This window comes from Pristiophorus japonicus, chromosome 16 (assembly GCF_044704955.1).
Source record: "Pristiophorus japonicus isolate sPriJap1 chromosome 16, sPriJap1.hap1, whole genome shotgun sequence".
Classification (NCBI taxonomy): Eukaryota; Metazoa; Chordata; class Chondrichthyes; family Pristiophoridae; genus Pristiophorus; species Pristiophorus japonicus.
This window is the reverse complement of record NC_091992.1, coordinates 111755267-111774991: the sequence shown is the minus strand read 5'-3', so window position 1 is coordinate 111774991 and position 19725 is coordinate 111755267.

The following is a 19725-nucleotide window of genomic DNA, read 5'->3' as shown; positions in this document are numbered from 1 at the left end:
CTAGTACCTCCCCAGAGTCCAGAGAATTTTGATAGATTATAACCAATGCATCTGCTATAACTACTGCCATCTCTTTTAATACCCTGGGATGCATTTCATCAGGACCAGGGGACTTGTCTACCTTGAGTCCCATTAGTCTGTCCAGCACTACCTCCCTAGTGATAGTGATTGTCTCAAGGTCCTCCCTTCCCACATTCCCGTGACCAGCAATTTTTGGCATGGTTTTTGTGTCTTCCACTGTGAAGACCGAAGCAAAATATTGTTTAAGGTCTCAGCCATTTCCACATTTCCCATTACTAAATCCCCCTTCACATCTTCTAAAGGACCAACATTTACTTTAGTCACTCTTTTCCTTTTTATATTTCGGTAAAAGCTTTTACTATCTGTTTTTATGTTTTGCGCAAGTTTACTTTTGTAATCTATCTTTCCTTTCTTTATTGCTTTCTTAGTCATACTTTGCTGTCGTTTAAAATTTTCCCAATCTTCTAGTTTCCCACTAACCTTGGCCACCTTATACGCATTAGTTTTTAATTTGATACTCTCCTTTATTTCCTTAATTATCCACGGCTGGTTATCCCTTCTCTCACCGCCCTTCTTTTTCACTGGAATATATTTTTGTTGTGCACTATGAAAGAGCTCCTTAAAAGTCCTCCACTGTTCCTCAATTGTGCCACCGTTTAGTCTATGTTCCCTGTCTACTTTAGCTAACTCTGCCCTCATCCCACTGTAGTCCCCTTTGTTTAAGCATAGTATGCTCGTTTGAGACACTACTTCCTCACCCTCAATCTGTATTACAAATTCAACCATACTGTGATCACTCATTCCGAGAGGATCTTTTACTAGGAGATCGTTCATTTTTCCTGTCTCATTACACAGGACCAGATCTAAGATAGCTTGCTCCCTTGTAGGTTCTGTAACATACTGTTCTAAGAAACAATCCCATATGCATTCTATGAATTCCTCCTCCAGGCTACCCCATGCGATTTGATTTGACCAATCGATATGTAGGTTAAAATCCCCCATGATTACTGCTATTCCTTTTTCACATGCCTCTATTATTCCCTTGATTATTGTCCGCCCCACTGTGAAGTTATTATTTGAGGGCCTATAAACTACGCCCACCAGTGACTTTTTCCCCTTACTATCTCTAATCTCCACCCACAATGATTCAACATTTTGTTCATTAGAGCCAATATCATCTCTCACAACTGCCCTGATATCATCCTTTATTAACAGAGCTACCCCACCTCCTTTCCCTTCTTGTCTATCCTTCCGAATTGTCAGATACCCCTGTATGTTTAATTCCCAGTCTTGGCCACCCTGCAACCACGTTTCTGTAATGGCCACCAAATCATACCCATTTGTAATGATTTGTGCCGCCAACTCATTTACTTTATTTCGAATGCTGCGTGCGTTTAGATAGAGTGTTTTAATACTAGCTTTTAAACCATGATTTTTAGTTTTGACCCCTCCTGCAGCCCCTTTATCTTCATACATATTGTCCCTTCCTATCACCTTGTGGTTTACACTTACCCCAGTGATACTCTGCTCTGTTGCCTCCTGCTTTTTGCATTCTTTCTTGGGGTCCTGTTCATCTGCACTCTCACCCACTCTAACTAGCTCAGAGCCCCCTCTTGGGTTCCGAATACTCCTCGCATTGAGGCACCGAGCTTTCAGGCTTGCCTTTTTATTACACTTTGACCCTTTAGAATTTTGCTGTACATTGGCCCTTTTTGTTTTTTGCCTTAGGTTTCTCTGCCCTCCACTTTTACTCATCTCCTTTCTGACATTTGCTTCTGTCTCCATTTTGTTTCCCTCTGTCTCCCTGCATTGGTTCCCATCCCCCTGCCATATTAGTTTAACTCCTCCCCAACAGCAGTAGCAAACATTCCCCCGAGGACATTGGTTCCGGTCCTGCCCAGGTGCAGACCGTCCGGTTTGTACCTGGGTAGGTTAACTGGTGCTGAGTGGGAATAATTCCAGTTTCCAGTGTCCGGTGCACATCTCCAAGTTCTAGTAAATGTGTCAAAGCTATGTCTGACATCTTCACTGCCTTAGCAATGTGACCCAGCTTGGCTAAAATACTGGATTACTGAGTCTACCACAGAGGGTTGACTAGGTTACCAACTTTAATTACAGGCATGTTATCTTAGAGCATCCTCACCTGAATCCTCCCCCTCCTTACCTACCAAGAAGATCATATTGTGATTTTAAAAAGGATTGGGATTATTTGGGCTTGGGTCAAATGGTCTTTTCCTATACTTTTGTATCGGGTACCCATTGTGCTTAAAACATTGCCCAGTCAACCCATCTTAATGCAGGCCAAAATGTGTTCATGGCAACAACATTAACTTGCATTTATGTAAGATCTTTAATGTTGGACATGCATCCCAAGGTACTTCACAAAAATTAGGGAAAAAAGTGGATGCTGAGATAATGAAGGAGATATTGGGAGCAATAACCGAAAACGTAATCGAAGAGATGGATTTTAATCAGAGATTTAAAGGAGGAGAGGGAGTTATGGGCATAAAGGTTTATGTAATGTATGCACCTGTGAGGATGCTCTCAGGTTTGTAGAGCTGTTGATGCCAAAAAAAAAGCAAAAAAACACAAAAAACCCCCCAAAAAAACAAAACGATAAAAGGGCAGTTGGAAAGTGTCTGGAATGTCCCCCAGATTTGAGGGCACCTGATTTAATTAATTATGTTTTTCTCCAAAAGAGTTGTAGAGCTGTTGCATTGTGAGTGGCTTAGCCAGTCATGTGATGTTTGCAAGAATCAATAAAACCCCAGTCAGTTGGATCTAGGTCATCCGTGATGAGGTATGCAGTTGTGAGCCTGGTGGATGAACTGGTAATGTGCAGTTTGCTAAACTTTTGTTAATAAACCAACTAGTTCTCAATATCTATGTGTTGCTATGAATTCTTTAGCAGTTGGAGCAGCGCGAGTCCGGGGTTGGTGAGGCTTATAAAAGGCCCAGCGGGAGAGTGAGGCGGCGGCAGTTGGAGCAGCACGAGTCCGGGGTCGGAGGCCTATAAAAGGCCCAGCTTGTGCAGCTACAGGGAGAAGGCAAAAAAGAAGTAAAAAGAAACAGAAAGGTGATGTCACAGCCAAACGGGTAAGTGATTGGCTGGTGATTGGTGAGTAGTTTTTCTTTCTTCTCTTTAACAGTGAGTAAACTTTAACATTATTGTTGCCTATCTAAAGGTTAAGTCATGGCAGAAGAGCTCGGTCACGTGTTATGCTCCTCCTGTACCATGTGGGAACTCAGGGACGACTCCAGTCTCCCTGACGACTACGTGTGCGGGAAGTGTATCCACCTCCAGCTCCTGACGGTCCGTGTTGCGGAGTTGGAGCTGAGGGTGGATTCACTCTGGAGCATCCACGATGCTGAGAATGATGTGAGTAGCACGTGTAGCGAGTTGATCATACCACAGGAGAAGGGTCCACAGCCAGCTAGGGAATGGAAGACCAGCAGGAAGAGCAATGCAAAGAAGGTAGTGCAGGGGTCCCCTGTGGTCATCCCCTGCAAAACAGATACACTGCTTTGAGTACTGTTGAGGGAGATGAGGGCATCAGGGGAGGGCAGCAGCAGCCAAGTTCATGGCACCATGGCTGGCTCTGTTGCACAGGAGGGCAGGAAAAAGAGTGGGAGAGCGATAGTGATAGGGGATTCAATTGTTGGGGGAATAGATAGGTGTTTCTGCGGCCGCAACCGAGACTCTAGGATAGTATGTTGCCTCCCTGGTGCAAAGGTCAAGGATGTCTCGGAGCGGGTGCAGGACATTCTAAACAGGGAGGGAGAACAGCCAGTTGTAGTGGTGCACATTGGTACCAACGACATAGGTAAAAAAAGGGATGAGGTCCTACGAAAAGAATTTAAGGAGCTAGGAGCTAAATTAAAAAGTAGGACCTCAAAAGTAGTAATCTCGGCATTGCTACCAGTACCATGTGCTAGTCAGAGTAGGAATCGCAGAATGGCGCAGTTGAATACGTGGCTTGAGCAGTGGTGCAGCAGGGAAGGATTCAAATTCCTGGGGCATTGGAACCGGTTCTGGGGGAGGTGGGACCAGTACAAACCGGACGGTCTGCACCTGGGCAGGACCGGAACCAATGTCCTAGGGAGAGTGTTTGCTAGTGCTGTTGGGGAGGAGTTAAACTAATATGGCAGGGGAATGGGAACCAATGGAGGGAGACAGAGGGAAACAAAAAGGAGACAAAAGAAAAAAACAGAAAGGAGATGAGAAAAAGTGGAGGGCAGAGAAACGCAAGACAAAGAACAAAAAGGGCCACTGTACAACAAAATTCTAAAAGGACAAAGGGTGTTAAAAAAACAAGCCTGAAGGCTTTGTGTCTTAATGCAAGAAGTATCCGTAATAAGGTGGATGAATTAACTGTGCAAATAGATGTTAACAAATATGATGTGATTGGTATTACAGAGACGTGGCTCCAGGATGATCAGGACTGGGAACTCAACATCCAGGGGTATTCAACATTCAGGAAGGATAGAATAAAAGGAAAAGGAGGTGGGGTAGCATTGCTGGTTAAAGAGGAGATTAATACAATATTTAGGAATGACATTAGCTTGAATGATGTGGAATCTATATGGGTAGAGCTGCAGAACACCAAAGTGCAAAAAACATTAGTGGGAGTTGTGTACAGACCTCCAAACAGCAGTAGTGATGTTGGGGAGGGCATCAAACAAGAAATTATGGGTGCATGCAATAAGGGTGCAGCAGTTATCATGGGTGACTTTAATATGCACATAGATTAGGCTAACCAAACTGGAAGCAATACGGTGTAGGAGGATTTCCTGGAGTGCATAAGGGATGGTTTTCTAGACCAATATGACGAGGAACCAACTAGGGGAGAGGCCATCTTAGACTGGGTGTTGTGTAATGAGAGAGGATTAATTAGCAATCTCGTTGTGCGAGGCCCCTTGGGGAAGAGTGATCATAATATGGTGGAATTCTGCATTAGGATGGAGAATCAAACAGTTAATTAAGAGACCATGGTCCAGAACTTAAAGAAGGGTCACTTTAAAGGTATGAGGCATGAATTGGCTAGGATTGATTGGCGAATGATACTTGAGGGGTTGACTGTGGATGGGCAATGGCAGACATTTAGAGACCGCATGGATGAACTACAACAATTGTACATTCCTGTCTGGCATAAAAATAAAAAAGCGAAGGTGGGTCAACCGTGGCTATCAAGGGAAATCAGGGATAGTATTAAAGCCAAGGAAGCGGCATACAAATTGGCCAGAAATAGCAGCGAACCCGGAGACTGGGAGAAATTTAGAACTCAGCAGAGGAGGACAAAGGGTTTGATTAGGGCAGGGAAAATGGAGTATGAGAAGAAGCTTGCAGGGAACATTAAGACGGATTGCAAAAGTTTCTATAGATATGTAAAGAGAAAAAGGTTAGTAAAGAAAAATGTACGTCCCCTGCAGTCAGAATCAGGGGAAGTCATAACGGGGAACAAAGAAATGGCGGACCAATTGAACAAGTACTTTGGTTCGGTATTCACTAAGGAGTACACAAACAACATTCCGGATATAAGAAGGGTCAGAGGGTCTAGTAAGGAGGAGGAACTGAGGGAAATCCTTATTAGTCGGGAAATTGTGTTGGGGAAATTGATGGGATTGAAGGCCGATAAATCTCCAGGGCCTGATGGACTGCATCCCAGAGTATTTAAGGAGGTGGCCTTGGAAATAGCAGATGCATTGACAGTCATTTTCCAACATTCCATTGACTCTGGATCAGTTCCTATCGAGTGGAGGGCAGCCAATGTAACCCCACTTTTTAAAAAAGGAGGGAGAGAGAAAACAGGGAATTCAGCAGAGGAGGAAAAAGGGTTTGATTAGGGCAGGGAAAATGGAGTGGGTAAGATGATGGAATCATTTATTAAGGATGTCATAGCAGCGCATTTGGAAAGAGGTGACATGATAGGTCCAAGTCAGCATGGATTTGTGAAAGGGAAATCATGCTTGACAAATCTTCTGGAATTTTTTGAGGATGTTTCCAGTAGAGTGGACATGAGAGAACCATTTGATATGATATATTTGGACTTTCAGAAGGCTTTCGGCAAGGTTCCACACAAGAGATTAATGTGCAAAGTTAAAGCACATGGGATTGGGGGTCGTGTGCTGACATGGATTGAGAAATGGTTGTCAGACAGGAAGCAAAGAGTAGGAGTAAATGGGTACTTTTCAGAATGGCAGGCGGTGAATAGTGGGGTACCGCAAGGTTCTGTGCTGGGGCCCCAGCTGTTTACACTGTATATTAATGATTTAGACGAGGGGATTAAATGTAGTATCTCTAAATTTGCGGATGACACTAAGTTAGGTGGCAGTGTGAGCTGCGAGGAGGATGCTATGAGGCTGCAGAGCGACTTGGATAGGTTAGGTGAGTGGGCAAATGCATGGCAGATGAAGTATAATGTGGATAAATGTGAGGTTGTCCACTTTGGTGGTAAAAACAGAGAGACAGACTATTATCTGAATGGTGACAGATTAGGAAAAGGGGAGTTGCAACGAGACCTGGGTGTCATGGTACATCAGTCATTGAAGGTTGGCATGCAGGTACAGCAGGCGGTTAAGAAAGCAAATGGCATGTTGGCCTTCATAGCGAGGGGATTTGAGTACAGGGGCAGGGAGATGTTGCTACAGTTGTACAGGGCCTTGGTGAGGCCACACCTGGAGTATTGTGTACAGTTTTGGTCTCCTAACCTGAGGAAGGACATTCTTGTTATTGAGGGAGTGCAGCGAAGGTTCACCAGACTGATTCCCGGGATGGCGGGACTGACATATCAAGAAAGACTAAATCAACTGGGCTTGTATTCACTGGAGTTCAGAAGAATGAGAGGGGACCTTATAGAAACGTTTAAAATTCTGATGGGTTTAGACAGGTTAGATGCAGAAAGAATGTTCACAATGTTGGGGAAGTCCAGAAGCAGGGGTCACAGTCTAAGGATAAGGGGTAAGCCATTTAGGACCGAGATGAGGAGAAACTTCTTCACCCAGAGAGTGGTGAACCTGTGGAATTCTCTATCACAGAAAGTTGTTGAGGCCAATTCACTAAATATATTCAAAAACGAGTTAGATGTAGTCCTTACTACTAGGGGGATCAAGGGGTATGGCAAGAAAGCAGGAATGGGGTACTGATGTTGCATGTTCAGCCATGAACTCATTGAATGGTGGTGCAGGCTAGAAGGGCCGAATGGCCTACTCCTGCACTTATTTTCTATGTTTCTATGTTTCTAAGAACCCATGAAGCAAATACATTAAAATTTACAAAGGGAATTCTAGAGCATGGGGTCTAGAAGGCTGAAGACAAACCAGCAATGGTGGGGCGAATGGTAACACAAAAGGCCAGAGTCAGGTAAACAGAGTTCAGGAAGGTCTATAGGACTAGGGCAGGTAATGGTGGGCACAGGTGAGGCCATGAAGACATTTTAAAACAATGAGGGTTTGTTCACAAGTGAGTGGTCATTCTGTAGGGAAATTCAGAAAGGGGTAATTATTGATCTACCAGGAGAGTCCAAGGGTAACAACCCCATTCTTCTCTCTCAACAGCGTTCCTGCCCAGTACACACCCGCTGCAGGATAATCTCTCCAACCTCCTCCATCTTGCTCAGCCACACGTCACTACCCTTTGGTATCTTAATGTTGCAATAAAATGTTACAATATCTAATTAATCAACTGTCTGCCGACAGGCTGAAGACTCACCAATGACCTCAGTAAACACTAAAGTTCCCCATCAAGCTAGGCTCTCAAATTTATTGGAAGTTGTCTTTTTTTAACGGAGTAACTATTTGTACTGTCTCCCTCCTGACACCTGCGCAGAAGTGAGAGTTAGGACAAATATCACCGACTCCGTCCACTGCCCCCGCCCCCCTGCCCAGCGCAATTCCCACCAACCCTTTTCTGCGTATGCGTCCAACACCACGTTGCCTCAGATCCATCCAGCAGCAGCCGAACGCATCCGCCGAACCTCCGAGCAACCCGCAGCACCGCAAGAGTCTGTTTCGGGGGCGGGAGGGGGGGGGGAAGAGAGAGAGAGAGAGAGAGAGAGGGAGAGAGAGCTTGGGGGTAGAGAGGGAGAGAGAGGCGGGAGGGAGGAAGAGAGAAAGAGTTTGGGGGGAGGGAGAGAGTGAGCTTGGGGGGAGGGAGCTTGGGGGGGGGGGCGGGGGAGAGAGAGCGCTTGGGGCGGGGGGGGGCGGGGTAGGATCGGAGGGAAGAGAGGGAATTCAGAGAAGACGGATCACGTTCTTCCAACCCCCTGGTGTGTGCAAGCTCAGTGTATGTGTTACAAGTGACATCGTTGGGATGAATGAAATCCAGAAGTCATGACACTGTCACTATTCACTTCATACCCAATAAACCTGTTAACAATCCGTACACAATGCCCCATCTATGGGGGGTGGGGGCGGGGGGATAAGGTCTTGCATTTGGGTAAGGGACTTTGGCTGTGGGAGGCAGCATATGTGCTGTGGTAAGGGTCTTCAGCTGGCGGAGGGATGCGCTTACACTGGGGTAATGGACTTCGGCTGGAACTTGGTGGTTTTGGCTAGATCTATCCTCTGTGGCTTCTGAATTCAAAATGGATCAAGTTACAAATTGGAAAGTCACTCAACCTGGGCTGGGCGTTCCAGTTACACATTCCAGGGGAACTTCAGGGCGTGGCTTATCCTCCAAGGGGACCAATCAGCAATAGGTCATGTGAAAATGGAGAACCAATCAGAGAAATGGCTGCATTTCAGTTTGTACAAATAGATGCAGGCTTTTTTTTAAAGTGACTTTTTTCCTTTAATGGTTTATTAGATAAAGACACCAATCCCTTGTCTCTGCTGAATTTCTAATGAACCGATAAACAAACAGCTATGGTGCACACGAGTATCTCCAATCTTTTCATGGCATGTAATCCACCTGCTTGGATTCTTGCACACTAACAGTGACATAAAACAATTACTTTGACAAATCACCCTCTCTGTTATGTCCACAGAACATTTATTGTGTTATATACTAAAGAAAGAAATGGAGCCTTGCTCAGAACTTGAGCTCATCCAAAGCTCTGCTGCCCATATCCTAACTCACACCAAGTTCCATTCACCCATCACCCCTGTGCTTGCTGACCTCCATTGGCATCTTGTCTGCCAACATCTCCATTTTAAAATTCTCATCCTTGTTTTCAAGTCCCTCCATAGCCTCTCTCCACAACCCCCAAACCCCACCCCCCCCAAATCTCTGTAAATTCCTCCAGCCCTACAATCCTCCAAGATCTCTGCGCTCCTCCAATTCTGGCCTTTTGCGCATTCCTGATTTTACTCGCTCCACCATTGGTGACCGTACCTTCAGCTGCTTAAGCCCTAAGCTCTGGAATTCCCTCCCTAAACCTCTCCACCTCTTGACCCCTCTCTCCTCCTTTAAGATGCTCCCACCGACCCTGTGATTGCCTCTCCAACTATTGCGAGCACTTATTCCGCCAGGTCCGTGATGTTCTCAATTCTGACTTGCCTGTCTGCTGGTGCTCCCGGTGGTTGTGTGCCACCTTGGCCTGCAAGAGTAAAGGGAAATTGAGTGTGGTTCAATGTGTTTGGGTGATGTGCCTGCCATGGTTGAATAGGTGGCATTGTGTGCAAGGTGTGAGGTGTGGGTGTGAGTTCTGCAGAAGTGCTAAGTGTGTGAGGGAGAAGTGAAGCTATGATTGTGAGATATGAGTCGTGATTGCCAGAGATTGTTAATAGGTGAGTGATGGGGATGTGGTGCATTTAAATGGAGAAAAATTGCAAAGTGCTGCAGTACAGAGAGACCTGGGGGTCCTTGTGCACGAAACACAAAAGGTTAGTATGCAGGTATAGCAAGTAATCAGGAAGGCAAATGGAATGTTGACCTTTATTGCAAGTGGGATGGAGTTTAAAAGCAGAGAAGTCCTGCTACAACTGTACAGGGTATTGGTGAGGCCACACCTGGAGTACTGCATCCAGTTTTGGTCTCCATATTTAAGGAAGGATATAATTGTATTGGAGGCTGTTCAGAGAAGGTTCACTAGGTTGATTCCGGAGATGAGGAGGTTGACTTATGAGGATAGGTTGAGTAGTTTAGGCCTATACACATTGGAGTTCAGAAGAATGAAAGGTGATCTTATTGAAACTTATAAGATAATGAGGGGGCTCGATAAGGTGGATGCAGAGAGGATATTTCCACTCATAGGGGAAACTAAAACTAGGGGACATAGTCTTAGAATAAGGGGCCACCCATTTAAAACTGAGATGAGGAGAAATTTCTTCTCTGAGGGTTGTAAATCTGTGGAATTCTCTGCCTCAGAGAGCTGTGGAGGCTGGGTCATTGAATATATTTAAGGTGGAGATAGACAGATTTTTGAGCAATAAGAGAATGAAGGGTTATGGGGAGCGGGCAGGTTGTAGAGCTGAGTCCATGATCAGATCAGCCATGATCTTATTGAATGGCAGAGCAGGCTCAAGGGGCCAAATGGCCTACTCCTGCTCCTAATTCTTATGTTCTTATTGAGCAATTTGTGAGGCTTGTGGTGCACATGGGTGGATGTGGCATTTAATGATGCATTCACTCATCTTCACCACTCATGAGGTCATTGGACATTTTGTGGCACTGGATCCAGGTCCGAGGGGCAACACTTGTTTCAGTGACGGCTTAAGCAATCTTCTCCCAGATCCTTCTTGTGTTCAGTCTTGAAGGCTTCAGCAAATCTTATTGCCCTTTCCCTCGGCTGTTGGGCGATGGCTTTGTTCTGACTGACAATGAGAAGCTCCAGCAAAAATCGCCTCCCTTTAAGTAGTGGAGGGGGCCGAGGCCAAACTGTATTGGCCAGTAGACTCCATCTGATATTGGCCCCCTGTATTTGATGCCCTCTCTGGTTGCTCAGATTGCCAGATATTTGATACCCTCTCTGCTTTCCCAGTGCCAGCTTACAGAGCAACACAATGTTTCCTGCTGCTTATCGAACTAGGACAATCCGACTCATTATGGCACTGGATTGTAGAGTTATTTGGAGTCGACTGGGGAGGATCCCACCCCCTTGTGCCAAGGCCTTCTCTCCAGATCCCACTGATGAACCACCCTGGCTGGTCCACCATTAACAGTGCTCTGGTGGATTGTGGAGCTGCCTGTGTTGTATTACTGTAAATTTAAACTTCAATCTGTGCTGTTCACAATAAATGCTCAACAATGGCAGGGTAGAGGATGGGTCACTGACTGGCCTTTCAACTGGGCTGGGAAACGGCAATAATGGGGAAATATATAATTTCTCCTAAATCAGAAAATGCCCACCAATAGGGAAAATAATTTAAAATTAAATATCTCATGAGGAGAGCACCAGTAAATGGGGCGATTGAGGTGGAGGGGGGCAGCAAATGGGGGATTGGGGAGGGAACGAGTGAATGGGGGATTGGGTTTCTGTGGAACTGAACATTCATCCAAATGTATACCTAACTTCCTGAGGTCAAAGGTGGGTGAGTGCCACATAAAAAGTCTCCAGGATCGGCACTATGGAGACTATTCTCTGCCAGGCCATCTTGATTCTATGCAGTAATTACCTCTCTGTGAACTAACGACAACAACTCCAATGCTCTCCTGGTTGCCATCTTCTACCCTCCATTCACTTGAGCTCATCCAAAACTTTGCTGCCTGCATTTGTAACTCGTACCAAGTCCTGTTCACGCATAACCCCTGTACTCCCTGATCTACACTAGCTCGCAGTCCGACTATGCCTCGATTTCAAAATTTTCACCCATGTGTTCAAATCCCTCAATGGCCTTGCCCCTCCCTGTCTCTGTAACCTACTCCACCCTACGACATTCTGAGAAGGCAATGTTCCTCCAACTCTGGCCTCTTGTCCTTTCCCATTTCCTTCGCTTCACCATTAGCGGCCGTGCCTTAAGCCATCTAGGCCTTAAACTCTGGAAGTCCCTCTTCGCCTCACCACCTCTTTCTCCTCCTTTTAAGATGCTGCTTAAACCCTACCTCTTTGACCAAGCGTTTGGTCACTTGTTCTTCTTTGGCTCTGTCAATATTTGTTTGATTTACGCTCCTGATGTTTTGCTACGTTAAAGGTGCTATCTAAATGCAAGTTGTTGTTGTTGTAGTGTCTAGCCTGCTGTGTTTTCAGATTTCTGTACCTTTGCTGGGAATTGTTTACTCTCTGATGGGTTAGATCTGATCTGCTGGTCCCCATCCTGCTGCCAATTCTGTTCCACTGCTGCCGAATCCCCTTTGCTCGGAGCCTTTCTACTCAGCTGTGGCTCAGTGGGTAGCACACTTGCCTCTGAATCACAAGGTTGTGGGTTCAAGTCCCACTCCAGGCACTTGAGCACAAAAAATCTAGGCTGACACTCCAGTGCAGTGTCGAGGGAGTGTTGCACTGCCGGAGGTGTCGTCTTTCGGATGAGTCGTTAAACCGAGACGCTGGTGAACGTAAAAGATCCCAGGGCACTATTTCGAAGAAGAGCAGGGGAGTTATCCCCGGTGTCCTGGCCAATATTTATCCCTCATCGACATGACAAAAACAGTTTATCTTGTCGTTATCATATTGCTGCTTGCTATGTGCAAATTGGCTGCTGCATTTCCCACATTGCAACAGTGACTACACTTCAAAAGTACTTAATTGGCTGTAAAGCGCTTTGAGACATCCAGTGATCGTGAAAGGCACTATATAAATGCAAGTCTTTTTTAAAACCTACCACTTTGACCAAGCTTTTAGTCACGTGTTCTGAAGACACATTATGTGGCTCTGTATCAAGACCATTTTGATACTGTCCCTGTGAAGCACTTTGGGATGTTTTACAAAGTTAAAGACACTAAAGAAATGAAAGTTGTTGTTGAGCTGTGTTCATGACAGTGCTGATGCTCAGCGAGAGAAAATAGTTTTCTTTTCAAGTGTAATCTTCACCCACGAAAGACTTTCACAGGACAATTGCATTGGGTTCAATGTCTAAAATAGAAGTTGGATGCACTGCGGAGTTGCATTTGAGTGTTAAAAATGCATGGCTTTTCCCCAGCTGCCATATATTTGGAATACATCCTAGGTTCTAATTCTGAAAAAGAAATTCAACCATGTTGAACATACATGTTCAACGCGATGCTGAGTGGTTGCAAGCTGCCTTTGTACTTGTAGACTTTCTGTGAATAAAGACTATTATATTGCAGTGCCTGGGGCCATCCATCCTAAAAGTAACTCAAGTGGACTGCCAGCTCTTTCGGCTCCCATGGAACACAGATAATCCATTAACTCATACATCACATGGTACAACTGTTAGTTAAAATCTAACGTGTTCCATTTATCTCCTCTGATTAAATTTGGACTTTTTCCTCAGTTTAGTTAACCCTTTCTTGTGCAATATATAGGTTGGGACAACTAAAATATGTGCAGAAAATGAATCATCTGGTAGGGGGTTCAGACAGATAATGGCAACGTTCTATAGGGAACAGTGATGGCACTCCATTTGGGCCATGAAAATTGGAAGCAGTAATGGTGTCTGCTCTATGTGCCCATCTCTACCTGTGTGCCTGTTTGTGTCTGTGTGCCTTTGTTCATTTGCACATGTATTTTTAAATCTGCAGGGATGAAAGACAAACCGTAAATGCTGCAAACATGAAATACAAATCGAAAATATTCGAAAGGTAACAGCAGGTGGCTCGGCATCTGGAAAATAAATACATAAGGTAATGTTTCATGTATGGAACAGTACCATGAAATATTAAACCATCTTTTCCTTCAGATGTTGGTTGATCAGCTACATTTCCACTATTTTCTGTTCCAAATAGACGATTTGCACTTTGTGCTGTCAGTGATTTCTGTAAAATGGCTTTAGAAATTCATGTTCTCCTGTGTTTATCTCCACTAATACAAATTTGAATCAAATTCAGGTTTCGTATCTGGTTCTGAGCTTATCTTTGCATTGCTTTACTGTTCACATGGAGCAATATCACGTTCATTCCATCAGTTTATGTGTGTCACAACTGTCATCTCACTGCCACACCATATCCCATTGCCCCTGCCAGCAATATCTGTACCTACCATTTACAGATTAAATAATTTGTCATTCTGTATATATTGCACTACATCAAAGGGGAAAAGCAGATGTTGCTAATCTAATCAGACTTTCTGATCGATTACATCAGCTCTTGTATCTTGCACAGAGTGCCTTCACTACTTTGATCTTTAAATACTTTTTAGCTATCTTCGTCAACTGTTCTATTTATGAACATATGATGGATAGGAAAAGACCCTTTGGTCCGTCCAGCCTGTGCCACGCAACTGCGATGCCTTATGCATCATAACATATGCTCTCCCCACCCCACCGGAAAGCCATGTAAGCATCAGGAAGAGGCGAAGGATCCAGATTAAAAAGGCCATTTTAAGGGGGGCAAAAAATTTGGAAAATTCCTCTCTGACCCCCGTAGACGATTGAAATTAGCCGAAGAGACCACTCTGGCTATGATTAATGTCATACAGTATCTATTTAGCTTTCCTTTTTTAACCATTTTTTCTTAATTATTTTATTTCCATTCAGTGTGTCTTCCCTCCCTACCCCCTCCCCCACATTTCGCTTTGATTTTTTTTCTGTTCTGTATTCTTTTAAAGAAAAAATCAGAAAGACAACATTTTCTCTCTCTTTCGTTGGGGGAGGAGAGTGGAATCAGAAGTGGGGGAAGTTTCCAAAAAGTAATGGGCCGTGCATTGCAGCCTCCCCGGGTGCGTGCATAGAAACATAGAAACATAGAAAATAGGTGCAGGAGTAGGCCATTCGGCCCTTCTAGCCTGCACCGCCATTCAATGAGTTCATGGCTGAACATGCAACTTCAGTACCCCATTCCTGCTTTCTCACCATACCCCTTGATTCCCCTAGTAGTAAGGACTTCATCTAACTCCTTTTTGAATATATTTAGTGAATTGGCCTCAACAATTTTCTGTGGTAGAGAATTCCACAGGTTCACCACTCTCTGGGTGAAGAAATTCCTCCTCATCTCGGTCCTAAATGGCTTACCCCTTATCCTTAGACTGTGTCCCCTGATTCTGGACTTCCCCAACATTGGGAACATTCTTCCTGCATCTAACCTGTCTAACCCCGTCAGAATTTTAAACATTTCTATGAGGTCCCCTCTCATTCTTCTGAACTCCAGTGAATACAAGCCCAGTTGATCCAGTCTTTCTTGATAGGTCAGTCCCGCCAACCCGGGAATCAGTCTGGTGAACCTTCGCTGCACTCCCTCAATAGCAAAAATGTCCTTCCTCAGGTTAGGAGACCAAAACTGTACACAATACTCCAGGTGTGGCCTCACCAAGGCCCTGTACAACTGTAGCAACACCTCCCTGCCCCTGTACTCAAATCCCCTCGCTATGAAGGCCAACATGCCATTTGCTTTCTTAACTGCCTGCTGTACCTGCATGCCAACCTTCAATGACTGATGTACCATGACACCCAGGTCTCGTTGCACCTCCCCTTTTCCTAATCTGTCACCATTCAGATAATAGTCTGTCTCTCTGTTTTTACCACCAAAGTGGATAACCTCACATTTATCCACATTATACTTCATCTGCCATGCATTTGCCCACTCACCTAACCTATCCAAGTCACTCTGCAGCCTCATAGCATCCTCCTCGCAGCTCACACTGCCACCCAACTTAGTGTCATCCGCAAATTTGGAGATACTACATTTAATCCCCTCGTCTAAATCATTAATATACAGTGTAAACAGCTGAGGCCCCAGCACAGAACCTTGCGGTACCCCACTAGTCACTGCCTGCCATTCTGAAAAGTCCCCATTTACTCCTACTCTTTGCTTCCTGTCTGACAACCAGTTCTCAATCCATGTCAGCACACTACCCCCAATCCCATGTGCTTTAACTTTGCACATTAATCTCTTGTGTGGGACCTTGTCGAAAGCCTTCTGAAAGTCCAAATATACCACATCAACTGGTTCTCCCTTGTCCACTCTACTGGAAACATCCTCAAAAAATTCCAGAAAATTTGTCAAGCATGATTTCCCTTTCACAAATCCATGCTGACTTGGACCTATCATATCACCTCTTTCCAAATGCACTGCTATGACATCCTTAATAATTGATTCCATCATTTTACCCACTACCAATGTCAGGCTGACCGGTCTATAATTCCCTGTTATCTCTCGCCCTTCTTTTTTAAAAAGTGGGGTTACATTGGCTACCCTCCACTCCATAGGAACTGATCCAGAGTCAATGGAATGTTGGAAAATGACTGTCAATGCATCCACTATTTCCAAGGCCACCTCCTTAAGTACTCTGGGATGCAGTCCATCAGGCCCTGGGGATTTATCGGCCTTCAATCCCATCAATTTCCCCAACACAATTTCCTGACTAATAACGATTTCCCTCAGTTCCTCCTCCTTACTAGACCCTCTGACCTCTTTTATATCCGGAAGGTTGTTTGTGTCCTCCTCAGTGAATACCGAACCAAAGTACTTGTTCAATTGGTCCGCCATTTCTTTGTTCCCCGTTATGACTTCCCCTGATTCTGACTGCAGGGGACCTACGTTTGTCTTTACTAACCTTTTTCTCTTTACATATCTATAGAAACTTTTGCAATCTGTCTTAATGTTCCCTGCAAGCTTCTTCTCGTACTCCATTTTCCCTGCCCTAATCAAACCCTTTGTCCTCCTCTGCTGAGTTCTAAATTTCTCTCAGTCCCCGGGTTCGCTGCTATTTCTGGCCAATTTGTATGCCACTTCCTTGGCTTTAATACTATCCCTGATTTCCCTTGATAGCCACGGTTGACCCACCTTCGCTTTTTTATTTTTATGCCAGACAGGAATGTACAATTGTTGTAGTTCATCCATGCGGTCTCTAACTGTCTGCCATTGCCCATCCACAGTCAACCCCTTCAGTATCATTCGCCAATCTATCCTAGCCAATTCGCGCCTCATACCTTCAAAGTTACCCTTCTTTAAGTTCTGGACCATGGTCTCTGAATTAACTGTTTCATTCTCCATCCTAATGCAGAATTCCACCATATTATGGTCACTCTTCCCCAAGGGGTTTCGCACAACGAGATTGCTAATTAATCCTCTCTCATTACACAACACCCAGTCTAAGATGGCCTCCCCTCTAGTTGGTTCCTCGACATATTGGTCTAAAAAACCATCCCTTATGCACTCCAGGAAATCCTCCTCCACCGTATTGCTTCCAGTTTGGTTAACCCAATCTATGTGCATAATAAAGTCACCCATTATAACTGCTGCACCTTTATTGCACGCACCCCTAATTTCATGTTTGATGCAGTGTGCGTTCGCTTCCAATGAGACCCGCAAGCACGTCCTTGAACCCGGCACTTGCGATCTGTCAATTTCTTATGGCCTGCTTTTACCAGAGTAAGAGTTTTAAAAGATAGAAAAATTAAATTTTGTCATTAATTTTTATATTATAAATCCTGTCCATTAAGGTAAGTTTATTTTTAACCCTATTAAAGCATAGTTTAAAAAAAAATTCAAAAAATATTTAGTTTTCTAAAACATTTAATATAATTCAATTTCAATTAATTTTAAATATGAGTTTTTTTAAATGTATGTATTGTGTTTGTGTTTTGGAGGATATTCTCATTGATAGTAATGGCATCTCCATATAAGCTCACCATTATTATCAATGACAATACTCCATGTTCATTGGTGGCCCAGGCCCATGTGATCCCAAGATGCCAGTAATCTCCTGGAATGCATGGGCCTCTGCGCTGGGCTGCACATCTAGGCCTCGGAGTGGAAATGTTCATTCCACCGGGACCACCAGCTACGTTCATAAAAAAAAATGTTGGTCGGAGGCATCCGCAAGCCTTTGTCCGCAATCTCTGGCCCAACATCCCCACCGACACCTGGGAGTCCCTGGCCAAAGACTGCCCTAAGTGGAGGAAGTGCATCCGGGAGGGCGTTGAGCACCTCGAGTCTCCTCACTGAGAGCATGCAGAAATCAAGTGCAGGCAGCGGAAAGAGCGTGCGGCAAACCTATCCCACCCACCCTTTTCCTCAACGACTATCTGTCCGACCTGTGACAGGGACTGTGGCTCTCGTATTGGACTGTTCAGCCACCTAAGGACTAGAGTGGAAGCAAGTCTTCCTCGATTCCGAGGGACTGCCTATGATGATGATGATGATTTGGGCCCAAGTTTCCTCTCTCTATTTCATACTTAGTTCAATTTAAGGGCAGCCAGTTTCCTTTGGCGAGGATTAGATATAAATAACATGACATAATTCCCTACCCTGAAAATCATCATCCTGTTTAAAATAACACCAATAAAACGACCATAAGACCTTCCAGAGGGCACACGCAGACATAATAGGATGGAGTCTCTCATCACTGGAACCTGAGCATAAATCCAATCCTAGCATACAGATGTGCTCTTTTTCTGACAGCTACTAAAGTTCCTAAAATAAATGGGTTATGGCATTCTCAATCTAATTTCTGGTTGTCAAAAGTGAACATAATTGAACATCTCTGAAATATGACTGCAATTAGATTTAACTGACCAAGCTCATTCGGAACAATCACAGCAAAGTGATGACAAACATTAAAAAGGATAAACATTAGTGATGTAGTGTGATTTAAGCAGAACTTTAAACTTTCGAACCAGTGCAATATTCAGCAATTTGGACTGCAGACCTCTCAAGCAGGGTGTTCACCTGTATTTGAAAGGCATTTGCTAATCTCTGGAAAATGACCACCTTCGCAGTGAATACAATGCATTGTATTTTCAATCTCTGCTTTAGAGCTTTGTCACTGGTCAGTCGGGTGAAATGATGTGTACATTTGGCTGCTAATTTGGATTTCAGAACAAATGAAACAATCAGTAAAATGGATTGATGGACAATGGAAATAATAACTAGTCTGGGTCTTAATACAAGTGAAATGGTAGGTAAAGTGAGCTGACAGACACGTTCAATGGTTGCCAGATTGGAATAACTGAATCAGTTAAATGGCCATTAAGGTAGATGGATACACATTTCAAATGGTTTCCAGTCTGCTAGCTAGTTTGCTATTTTGTGTGAAGTGTGAAGTCTTCCATAGATAAAGGTTAATACCAAGAGGGCAGAAAGAGAAGTTGGTGACCTTTTGTGCAAACCAATGCTAACAAAAAGCTCCCACTGAAAGAATGACGGATGATTTACTTTTTCTCCATTCCACTAAAAGGTTTCACAGATTACTTTTGATAGTTTAGCTGAAATCTCATTCCAGAAACTAGTTTGGGGAGATGACGCAGAAAATCATGACCCTTTTAAGAGATGTTCTGAAAATGAAATAATTGTGAACCTTTTTTTGGATTTTAATTGTTTTTTTCTGTTATTTAGACTTCTTAACTCCTGTCCCTGGGGTGCCTTTCTAGTGGCTAGACATGTTCCATGATTACTTGGTGCAAGTAACAACTATCGTGCAAGAGATGGACAATATTGTCCACTTTCTCCTAATTTTTCCTGCTGAGAACTTGTCCCATTTACTGCAAAGTTGGGACATTTGATTGATGCCTAAATCTCTCTGCCTCTCTACCTCTCTCTCCTCCTTCAAGACGCTCCTCAAAACATACCTCTTTGACCAAGCTTTTGGTCACCTGTGCTAATTTCTACTTTTGCGGCTCCGTGTCAAATTTGTATCTCATAATACTCCCGTGAAGCGCCTTGGGACCTTTCACCACGTTAAAGGCGCTATATAAATACTTGTTGATAAGTAG